Consider the following 12,518-nt stretch of genomic DNA (forward strand, 5'->3'; position numbering starts at 1 on the left):
GGGACTGCCCCGGAGATTCTGTTCCTCCTCTAAGAATATTGTGAAGTTCGCTGCAATTCATAAAATTGCTGAGCTTCATAAACATTTCTCCTTCACATTCTCTGACTTTCACCTTTGGTATATCTAACTGGTTTCCGTGAGGGCTCACTGGTAAGCCATAAGCATGTTTCTGTTCCTATATCTGACTATATATGTTTATTACAACCTTTACGAGAGGTTTTCCTCAAAAGCTAATAATTTTCTCTGACCTTGTTATCACCTACCAAATTCTGCAGGCATACTCTCCTGAGATTCTAGCCTCTCTTGTCTAATGATTTCTACCCAGATATTGCATTCTCTTTACAGCAGCTATACGAAGAACCTCTAAGAACCAGAAAAAAGCTGGTGTCTGTGTATTCAAAGAACTTGAATATAAGTAGAGATCATTCACAAGACAATAAAAAAAGATCCACCTTACTTAACTGTCCAGTGCTCCATCTCATTGTCTCTTCTTCTGTCACTACATTAAAAAGAAACCCAAACCTTACTTATTTAACATCGTATTTATTATTACAGATGTAAAACTGGATAGGAGTCTTAGGTAGGAACAGAAACTATAGAGTAATGGCACAGCAGTGGCCATTAGTAGGGCAAGACAACAAAAGGAATACTTGGATGGGAACAGTGGTATTCCAGGTGCTACAAGAGAGTTCATCAAACCACCAAGATTTCTGAGTGGTCGCCTCAAAGGAAAGAACCTTTGCCACTATCTCGTTTTACCATCGTTTTGTCCAAATGGGAGTATCACGTAGACTTCTGCTTTGCAGTTTCCTGGCATCTTTAGCACGCTGGAAATAAATGATAAAGAGTGCCTGTGCTAACCAAACACTGTTTGAGAAACTGACTGGGAATATTTGTACCAGAAAGGGGAAGAGTTAGAAGCTGTGATCACACGTAATACCAGTAATAAGCTGTGTTTTGAATGCATGGTGACAGAGTTCACACAAAAGGTTGGAGGAATAGATCTGATGATACTGTATGCTGTGTTCTCTCCCTACACTGCCTGCTGGGCTGCTTGAGGCGGCAGGACAGATCTTGGCACCCATCGGTTTCATGCCTGTCATTACCATGACACTACCATACGTTCCCTTCAGAATTGTGTATGTCTTCCTTTACCTCTCAGCAGCAGCAACATCGGTTTCTCTACAGGAAATATCCTGAAATAAGCCTTTTATCTGAGGAGTCTGCCAAAATTAAAACACATTTAGAAAGAGACAACTGATCTCCTGAACAGAAATAAATCTAAAATTAACCGAAACCAAAATCACATGTCTCCCCTCTACGCCCCCACCCAGGTCTCCGGGTTTGGGGAATTTTAAGCTGTACTCCATTCTGAAATGAAATCAGACCAGCAGTCTGCAAAGGAACATCAGATTCAAAGTTTGGTGGTGCGGGCTGAAATGATACGTTCTATACTTAGACAGAAGCACAAAACTCTAGGACTCATCTGGACTCGGAAGATGTTTCCTAGAAACAAAATCTTATGATTTCGGTTCAATTAGATTGTGTATTTTAATTAATTCTCTACTCTTTCTCTGGAAGTAATTCATCAAACACAAGAGGCATCTGCACTGTTCTAATTGACTTAAATTCAAATAATGAACGCACAACCTTTGGGTCGATTGGACACCTGGATTATTTCTCACTGATAAAAAATGAAACATCTGTCCACAAGCAAATTTGGAGAGGAGAGGAAGTGGTAATTTCAGCAGCAGAACATCAGAAAAAAATGTGGACTACAATTACTCACGTTTATTAGGGAGCTCCTCTACTCAATCCATTGTTAGGGCTTCAATTTAAAGCCTGAAATGGAAAAGCAACAGGTTGTTATTTTCGGGCATTTCTGTAAATTAGGAGAGGACAGGATATGTTTCACGTATGTAGCCATAGACTATGGCTTCAGAAACAAAAGAAGATATGGGAGACCATGTCTTCTGAATAAAAACCAGCAAGAACTGAATTTGCTACCTGTATTCCCTCGGACTGAAACAATCTCCCTGAAATATGCATTTAATTTATTTTATTCCCCGGAGAGAATGGGTTTAAATTTTCTTAAAAGGATAATGCTATTGTTACATCTAGCAAGCAACAAGCCTTTCAGAAGAAACTACCTTGAACTAATTCTTACAGAATACAGACCATTTACTTGGCCAAATTAATCTCTTGTACATGGAATTTCATGCACAAAACACAAACCTCGTGAATGATTCCCATAAGGTCTCATTTAACAGGCTTCATTATGTGGAAAGGGTATAAAGCAACCAAAGACCTAAAATGGCTGCTCGGCATTGCACTGTTCTGTGGCTGCTAGCGTGATTTACAACTATACGTTTTCTACTCTCGTTTTTTTTTAGCATAGTGCTGAATTATAAATGAACAACTGGATCCTGGGATTCTTCTAGTCAGAAAATAAAATTAACCTGATTGTGGGACGGTTTTCTAATGCAGTATGTCAATGAATTCTTTATAAGGAAATACATTATTTGGGGGAAAAGAGTCTAACCACTCAGAGCTGGCAGTTTTACTCTTCAGCAACGAATGAAGAGGACAAGGTGCAAAAACAGACCACACCACTACAGAGAGGCTAGCTAGATACCAAGTCAGTAATTGTACGGATACGCAGTTCACAACGTGTTGCATGAACAAATATTTAAGCAACCAAAAAGGTGACTCGTATGCTTTGGCTTGATTTCAGCATACATGTGCAGTATGTTTGACTACTGACGCAGTTATGGGACAATACATGCATGCTGAGGCATCACCTTCAGCCCTCCTCACAATAAGCCTGCTTCACAACTGTGCCCCGTGTCTGAGGTTAAATAACGTACACAAACGCTGCAATCTCATGCCAGGAAGAAATCATAAATAATTACTGAGCATTTTGTTTAATAGATGACGCAAGCCCTGTCTCAGGGGCTTGCAGTCTACTCAATAATGGGCTGAATTGATTGAAAATATTACACGAGGCAGAAATTAGAAGGGATCTGGCACTGTTCAATACTAAAAGGCTGAAGAGAAGACATTTGTACGAAGACAAATGGGTGAGACAGTGTTGAAGTTCAAAGTCAAGAGGACACAAACACGGAAAAGCCATCTCAGTTTTGCGGTCATACAGCACACAGCCCCAAGACCTACTGGAGGGAGAATGACCTCTGTGCACATAACTGGAAGCACCTGGATTTTAGATTCAAACTGAGACCCTACTTACCTAAGGGATCCTGTTGAGCTTCGTGGTTGTAGGAGAGCACAGAGATGTACTGCATTAAAGCAAATTCACAGCCACGTGACATAGAAGGCCCAGGCCTCAGAAGGATGCATGGATCATCCCATGTATTGGGAGATCTCCAGCACATGGCCATGCTCATCTCTGCAGCCAGTCCCATGGGTTAGGGCAGGCAGGGGTGTTTGTGCTGGCCTCGTTCCTCCTGCTTTACATCTCCATGCCCACAGACCACAGCAACCAAAATAGCTCTTGGCCTTCAACCAGCGTCCTGTGCAATGGGGACAGTTCTTCAGCTACTTCCTTGTACCGTAAGCACAGGTCAGGTTAATTTAGCCTTTTTAATTTCTTTTCTATTTTTTTTTTTCTTGTAAATAAGGAACCAGCATGTGCCAGCAACATTCCTCTCATTTTATCTGATCTCATAAGGATTATTTTTAGTAAGAGCTAGTTTGCCCTGGAAGAAAGCTATTCTCTAAAAAAAGCTTTGTATAGTTAAGACATATGGGACAGAAGGAAGCCTGCATCTTGCGTTACGTTACTTTTTTTTTCCAGTCACCAGAAAAAACCCTGAAATTGCCCTTTTTAGCAAACACAAAAGATAAATGGATTCATTCCAAACTGAAAATAATAGATGAGCCTTGTGCCATTCTTGACAACCTTTTCTCATTAGCTCACAGAACAGGAGCGCAGTTCTTACCTTTTTTATAACAAAGTGACACAGGTACAGCTCTACTGAAGTAACAGCTGCATAGCTTCAGTTGAATGGGAGCTATTTCTACCACTTCTGTCATAAAAACTAATTGAAATAGATTACAGCAGCAGCAACATCGGCCATTCTCTTTTCTGACAAGCTTGCAGGCACTACAGATGCTGCTTAGGGTCATCATTCCCTGTATTTTTGTACACAGACTCAGTGACTGGAATGCATGATATGCTTACTAAGCTACTTTGGATAAACATGGAAAAAATCTAGTGGTGTAGTTGTCACAGACCAGAATGGTTGCATGTGCTGTGCAATTTGAAGGGAGATTCCTATCCGCTGTGTCATTTACCTTTTAGATGTTGCTGTTGCCTGATATTTCATAACCCTTAATTCTTTAGATGCTCCACTGAGATTGTTATATACATATATGCATAAAAAAAAAATGAGAGCTGTGCATTCTTGCATGACGTCATGTTATAGCCCACAAAGAGTTCTATTGCTCCTTACCATGTTTGGGAACAAAGGGCAAGGGATGCTGATGACGTACGCTTCGAGTCAGATTTGTTTCCCTTTCACACTTGGAAAACAGAGCTCCTCTGCTTTACATACATTTTATGTACACATGCATAGCCTTGAGGTGTCACAACAGCTGGAAAAAAAGCACTCTTCTGTTTTGGACATAAATCAAAGACAGCCATGATCCTGTGCTAAATGACAAATCAATTGGTGAGGTGAATTCAGCAAATACTGGCACGAGTTAATTTTTAACTTAATCTTTTAAGCCACAATCCTCCAAGTCTTCAGGTTCTCTGAGTAGGCTGGGCTTTGTCATGCACGAATTGATTGCTGGCATAAATGATACAACAGTAAATGGAGTCCCGAGTCGTAAAAGCCTTTGGGAAAATAATAGTGTGCGTCTGCGCAATGTATATCACAGGGAGACCTTGCTGATGGCTGCATTCCCTGGCACAACTGGAACTGTACACACTGCTCTTCAGTTCCTGCTAATTCATTAAACCAGCAGGGAGAGAATGATGGCATTAAGCATGAAACTGGCATCCAAGATACCACAGAGTCTGCTGCTCCCTCCTGCTTCCCATGTGGGATTCTGAATGCCTCCTCCCACGTCCTGAGAACTGCTGCTGTGTGCCTTGTGGTAACCTCACCCTCCCAGCAGGCTGAGAGAGGGCAAATGCATTTAGGATCAACTGTGGTCTTTGGCTGGAATGTATGAGGTAAGAAGTGTACATTGTGACATTATCCGTCATGAACATTAGGCTTTCTGTAGCTGAGGTTTTTAGTTTTTCTTCTAAGTCACTGTTTTCAGCTACTTAGAAAGTTGGCAGGAATTAATTGCAATAATATTGTAGTTCAGATATTGACCTCATTTCAATATTTTTGGAAAATTCTACCCTAAGTAACCAACTCAGGAGAAAAAGATACCACTTTGCCTTTAAATTTTAACATATATATATATATATGTTATATGTGTTTTATATATATATGCTAAATTGTATATATGTATATAATATAAATTTTATATGTGTATATATATGTTAAATATATAACATATATATGTTATATATATTAACACACACACACACACGTAGGAAATCCTAGTGTATCCTTAACCTAAAGTATATACACTGGCATAAAGGAGGTACCTTTTGCTGTCCATGCAATGAGCCTCTCAATTTGGCCAAAGCTCTGAAAATTGTTTTGCATTTGTTCAGTCAAGAATGGACAAACTCAGATTAAACTTGTGCTATGTGACAAAGAGCTGGGTAGGAACTGACATTGACCTTGCAACCATTGCTCATCTGCTTTGACCACTTGAATTTTAATACAGTCTTTATTTCTGCCACTTCATGCAGAGGTTCCTCCAAGTCGTCTAGTGCATAGGAATTACCTCAACCTTTTATTCTTAGTGTCAGTAAGCATTCATGCGGTGGTAGTCCCGAAGTCAGGGGGTGTTCTGTAAGCACAGAAGAGAGCCAATCTATTCACTTACAATGCTGCAATCTAAAGAATCTAGACCGTAATTCAATAGCTGGAACTTTTCTCTGCAGTGCTGGAATTGAATTCAGTCCCAATCTCCAGCTTATCTCACTTGTCATCCTTCTTTGTCTTCTTTTCTTTTTCTTTTCCTCCAATCTTTAGGCTTTCATTTCTTTCATTTAGTTTCACACTTTTCAGTAAAAGTGAGTGCTCTGTATTTCTCACCCTTCTCCATGCCTTCTTTCCTTTCCTCTTCTACTTCTGTATTTTTTTTCCCACAATTAGTTCTTTCCTTTTTTCCTTTTCCATTTTCATTTTTATTTTCCTCTTCTGTCACGAAGAATGAATCTTGGATCTCACGTTATCTTTGAAATCATTTGAACCTGTATGAGGTATTCAGACCACCTCTATAGTCACAAGAGCTCAAACTTGATTCTTTTAAAAGGAAATTTTTATAAGAAGGGTTTGTGGGCAGCCTTCCAACCATGACATCAGTCCTACGACATCTGCCCGAGTTTGCTGACATCCTCGAAGAATGATCTCAAGAGCTGAACTCTCCTGCCTGAGAGGGCCAGCAATGGCACCATGCAGTCAGTAATTAGGGAGCCGACAGCTGATTATCTAGGGGTTGGAATGGTAGAGGGGGAGAGGATGAAGCCCGCCAAGAAGCAAGATCTGGAAATGGATGAAAGAAGGACGTAAATGAGAGGATGGTGGAAAAGCTGAGGAAAAATAGAGGAGGAAGAAGAGGAATCCAGAGGCAGGAGCAACAGTAGCCTAGAGAAGAGATTTTCCTCATGTGATGGAGAAGAAGAAAAAAAGTACTGCTTAAATATTAGTTAGAACGTGATTTTCATCTATGAGCAGAGCTCCCGGTGATATCAGTATGAAATCCAGTGATAACTGCAGAGATTCCAATGGAACACGATAGCCTGCTTTCTATTCCTGTCAGCTCTGCTCTATCATCTTCCCGATCCATTCCTATTTTCTCTGTCTAGACCTGCCCAGCTCCTGCTGAAACAAATAGGAGCTTTGCCATCGACTTCAGGAGGAGCACAGTTGGGCCACACTGGTAGATTACCACAAATTGAGGCCAGCCTGGGCAATGTGCTTGCTGAAGGGCCGGTTCCACTGCAGGAAGCAGGGGACATTTTACTGACAGCATTAATGCGCTGTGGAGCAATGAAACTACCAGGTTCTGCCCTGCTATGGAGCAACATGGCAAAAACTGCAGAATCCACAATATTACCCTACCCGCAGTTTTCCATTGACCCTAATTATAGCTTTGTTGCTAAACCTATGTAATTCGATTTTCAGCAGCACAACAAAAAGACAGGAGCTCAGCAGTTCCTGGAGCAATTGCACGCAGTCTGCTGGACAAATGTATTTTGCTCGTAGCCAGGAATAAACTGAATAACGAACTGTGAAAATACATGTCTAAACATTGGGTCTCCAGCTGGACTGAAGGGCAAGAAGGAACACCAGTTAGTCAGAGCCGCCCTGCCCAGAGCTCAGCATCAGGCCCCAGATGTTTAATGCTGATGACTGCTTGTTACACTAGCAGCAGGCGGTAGATTCAGCTTAGGCCACAGCCCGCTCTGTGCCATGCTGAGAACTTGTAGCCCAATCAGCACCAATATCCTACCAGGACCCGGTCAGAAATCAGTAAGCCACTTCACAGCAGATACTGCACTGAAACTGTAGCTCTCCAATAAATTATCATTTTATTCAGCACAGGAATTTTTCTTTGGATCCTAATGCATGCTGTTATTCCCACACATACATATCCTCATTGACTTTGCTGCTCAAGGCCCTGCCTCCATTCTGGCCTACCTTACTGTTGCCACGCAGGTATCACCCTCCAGCCGCAATGGATGAGTACTGCTGGGGAGCACCAAATCCCTCTGGCTGTTCCATCCTTCTCACAGAGGCTCTCAGCAGGCAGCAGGGTACCCGGCAGGAAGGCCACGCTTCCACCTCAAAGCGGTGCAAATCCAGTCATGAATCCAGTCAAGGTGAGTTGAAGTGGGAATCTGGGCTTTCCATGAAGCAGCTGAGGTGTGGATGAGGTCCTTCCTGCCAGCTCATTCCTCACCACCAAGAAATGTTTGAGGAAACTGGGCATTCTCTGCAATGGTGAGAAGAAGCAAAGGACACTGTTTCAGATCATAACTGCTTTTGTTTTGCTTTCTAAGGCAGCGTGGCTGAAACTTGGATTCTAATTATCTTTTTTCTTTTTAAGTAGTGGTGCTGAACCAATTCCCACCAGTGCTTCTCCTAAGATCAGAAGCACAGCTACCTTTAAAATGTATTTTTCAGATCCCAAGCCACTTATATTAGAACAGTAACCAAGACAAATCCATTCCACAGCACTCTCGTTCTGTGTTCAATAATAAATAGGGGGGAAAAATACCATTGAAATACTAAATCCTGCAAGGTGCTGAGAAATGCAGACTATTGTCTAAGCTTGCACTCTGACCCCAGCTCACATTTGTTGGCTAAAGCAGAGTAAGCACACGCAGTACCCAGAAAGCAAATCAAACTCAGCTTAGAAAATACAGCCAGGCAGATAGAAGTAATGAAAGGTTTCCCACTTTGCAAAAAGGATACGTTCAGTAGGAGACAACCCCTTGGAGCCCGGTATGTGTCAATGTAACACCTTCCTGTGCTTCCATTTACTAAACTCCGTAATACACACGTTGATAGGTGTGTGCTTCAAATGTCAAGAAGCAGATGATTGCTTTTTCTGACACATTGATGGGGAATAACGTTCATTGTTTATGCATTTCCTCAAGCACTGGAATTGCACACGGCATAACGTTACTTCGTCAGATGTGTATCAGTTTAAATTAGCTCAAAATCCATCCTAATTTTCATTTTGAGATGTCAGTCTTTGGAGGAGCTGATTTATCAGCGCAGTTACATCCAGATGCGCTACCAATAAGCCGGGGAAGACAAATAACCCTCTTGGTATAAAACAAATGAGCTGAGGGGAAAACAAAAGAGCTCAGAGAAAGTAAGAAAAGAGAAAACCTGCCAGTGAGAAGAACGCAGAGTTTCAGATCCCTTCTGCTGTCCTGCTTGGATTTCCTCACACCCCACTTTCTCATCAGCCCTTCATTTCATTCCCTTTCTTTTCACACTGCTTTTCGAACCACCTTCTCTGCTCCCATCCACCAGCTCTCCACCTTTCCATTTGCATCCCATTTTAAATCACTTCTTTTTTTCCCTTTTCCTTTTGTTTTTTGACAAAACTTATAAACCATTTAGAATTCCTAAAAGAGAAAGTTCAGAAGCACCGAAAAGCTTTCTGGACAATCAGATCAATGGCAGCCACCTGAGTACACGTTTAGCTCCCAGCAAGTACAAAGAAAAGCATGGGAGGACCTCAAAATGAAATGCAGCTGGCAGCAAACCCCTTATCATCCTTCTGTTGCTTGTATCAGCTTTCTGATTTGTGAAGGCTTTGTTTGAATGAAGGAGAAATGAAAAGCTCTGCTGGTGCTGGCTAGAGTTTGTGGCCAAGTGGTAGAATAATCGCTCTTTAAGGACTGCGGAGGTAAAGGTAATACCCTTCCAGGTAAGAGCAGGCCTCCTCAGTCAGGGAGCGTCCCAGCAGGCAGAAATCCTTCCTCCTGCACAAGCTCTCCTTTTATGACAGCTAATTAACCTGGTGTTACCTGAAAGATGGACCATAATTTTCAGCTCTGACTCAGTTCTTATTCATTGCTATTTAAGGACACAAGAGAGATAGCTTGTCTTGTTTTCCTCTGTGCTCGTGTCATTTGGTTTGGCTAGAGGGTCGAATGAACTCCAAGAATTCAGTTCTTTTAGATTCTTACAGCTTTATCAGGTAGCGCTGACTGCGTATGAGGCAGTCTGTGCCACGTACACTGCTATTATACTCCTCTGTTCTTTATCTTGCTGTTTTGTTTCCTGTCATGCTCCCAAGAGGGCATAGCTGGGGTTCATTCACTCTCTCCAGCACCTTCCCAGATACTCAAATCCCACCTGTATTATTGCAGTTCCTTTCAAATCTGCCTGAATCCCTTGTGCAGAGTCAGGACTTTCTTGTTCCTTGGATCAGCACTGTGCAGGCTGAGCTCCAACTCAGGTAATTATACCCAGCTCTCCTTAACGCTTCTCCACTTCAGCTGCATTCAGAGAAGTTATTCTGTACTTTCTTCACCAAACTGCTTCATAACATTACAGGTACCAAGGACAGATGAGATGGCTACTTCAGAGAGGCTGCACACTCCATATTAAAGGGTAAACCATCGCCTTCCAAAGGTTGGCTGAGAGCACTGTCATGAGGAACATCTTCCTTTTCCTTTTTTTTCCCCACTGAAATGCTATTTTAAGTGAATAGCTGTCATACAGACTAGAAGCTGAAGGACAAACACTCAGTCCAGATTAACCTGCAGTTGCTATTTGAACGTGGAGACTTCTCGCTCCACATTATTATTCTGAGCCTTGCCTAGATGCGTTTGGTGCCTTGTGTCACTTGAGCCGGTTGTCACAAGATGCTCACAAAAATAGATGGCTCACTTATTGTTAGCAGTATCAATAGAGAGGCTGAAGGCAGTACGAACACTGCTAGAGGTAACGCTGCTATTTCAACCACGAGGCAAATTATGAAGCAAGACAAATAAAACACTTAATTATGCAGTAAGTCATGGCTCAACCTGCTTGCTCACACCCTCCTTCAGTCCTGTGCTTAACCATATGCAGCTCAGAATGCACTTTCCAATGCAAAAGGATTCATATAGTCAAATTTAAGGCAGAGGAAAAAAAACATTTTTCTTTCTTAAATATAAACCATAAACTGAGGTCAATCACAGAAAGAATGTGAAGTATAGAAAGAAGAGAGCAAAAAATCTGCTTACTAGGTGATGCCCATTTCCTCCAGGCTGTGGCCATGAGCACTGGCCATAAGCACTTATGCAAGATCATCCAGCTGCTCACTGTGCAGTTCTGCCAAAGCAAGAAACAGATTCGCACTGCAAGCGAGCACATTACAATCAATTCCAGCTCCCTCACCTTGGAGCAGTCTGAGCTGTTGCTGTCAGTCAGAGGCGGTTCACTGCTCAGGAAGAAGTGCTTTGCTCAGGAAATTCTTGGGAAGACAAATGATTCAGCAGAGGTTTATGCTCACGAGAAGTTTAAGAAATGTTTTTCTAATGTAAACTCAAGGGCTTTATTTTTTTCTCTGTGGGCTATCTATCTTAGATGGATTACCAAAGAGCAGTCTTCTATCATTGGAGCTGGTTGGAGTAGAGGTTGGACCTCCCTGGAGGTCTACTTGATCCTAAGTTATTCTACGGTTATTCTCCGGCCTCCATGCTACAATGACAACCTGTACCTGGAAAGAAGCCAGCTGTGCCCCTCAGCATTCACAAGGAAATCCTTCACTCCAAAGAAATTCCTACCAGGAAAAAAATGGAAAAACAAACATCCACCTGATGCAAGAGTGACACAAACTATACTCAGCATTTGTTGCTTTTTTCTTTTTTAAAACCTCCCAGGTTTTAAAACCTCCCAGGTCCAGCCCAGCTTTCACATTACAAAAAATCCAGCTATGCTGTGACTGAATGTGGGTCAGACTTCTGCAGGACGGTCACAGAGTGACCATCACAGACCTCACCTGCTGGCATCCACCTGGCTGGGACGGCTTCTGCCCTTGTCTCAGAAGGGGCTGAGGGGAGGGGTGAAAGGAAAGGGCTGGACCAGAGGTCAGTGGAAGCATCCATCTGCAATCTTAAGCTGATTTTACCCTACTGCAGAATTAAGGTAGCACAGTTCCTGTGCAGTTTTGATGACAGGACTTGGCGAGTGCAGAAATAGCTGGCGCCAGGTTCGGTTTCTTCCCCTTCTGCTAAACAGAGCTTTCGTGCAAAAAGAAAATGACCCCGCTGTTCTCAGTAACATTCTCCTCCCTTGCAGTTCACTGGTACACAAACAGTAATAAATCCATATTTAAAGTACTGTTGACTGCTTTAGAACTTAAACAGCAAAAGGAATAAAGTAAGCAAACAAGCACGTGCCCTCACATAGTTAAACAGGGTACTCAATACTGGGAATAACTAAAAGCAGGGTTGACTAAGGAACTAAATAAAACCATAACGCACCACTGCAAGGTTTATGTCACATGGATTCATTTTTTTGTAAGCTTTATAAGCGGAAACCAGGAAGGAGTGTGCATGTTTGCACACGACAAACTACAAGGACAAACTCATTTTAGGATTCTTACTGGAATCAAAGCACTGGGGGAGAGGAAAGAGTCAAAGTGCAGGAACGTGATGGAGAGTTCAAATGTTCATGAAGAAAAATTCACTTTGTAATGACGCCCATGTAGAGCGGATGCTGTTAGCTTACATTACACCGGGAGAGATGAGTCTGGTGATGATGACGCTACTGCATGAATGGCTAATAAGAAATGCAATTAGTATTATTTCAGGCTCAAATATTTCCAAGAGGGGTAATAACAGAGTGAAGCCAATTCCACAGCTCCGTAAGGTTCAAAATGTTTCTTTTGTTTCTTACTTTGTTTGAAAT

At 42.1% G+C, this 12,518-nt stretch overlaps 1 long non-coding RNA gene across 1 annotated transcript; it reads left to right on the forward strand.

Moving 5' to 3' along the window:
- Positions 1 to 9,494: 9,494 nt before the first annotated feature.
- Positions 9,495 to 10,274, forward strand: LOC140249592 (uncharacterized). The gene is made up of 3 exons (XR_011903038.1): positions 9,495 to 9,543; positions 9,989 to 10,077; positions 10,176 to 10,274. It is a non-coding gene; the product is annotated as an uncharacterized lncRNA (long non-coding RNA).
- The last annotated feature ends 2,244 nt before the right edge of the window (positions 10,275 to 12,518 follow it).

This window comes from Excalfactoria chinensis, chromosome 3 (assembly GCF_039878825.1).
Source record: "Excalfactoria chinensis isolate bCotChi1 chromosome 3, bCotChi1.hap2, whole genome shotgun sequence".
In the NCBI taxonomy this organism is placed as follows: domain Eukaryota; kingdom Metazoa; phylum Chordata; class Aves; order Galliformes; family Phasianidae; genus Excalfactoria; species Excalfactoria chinensis.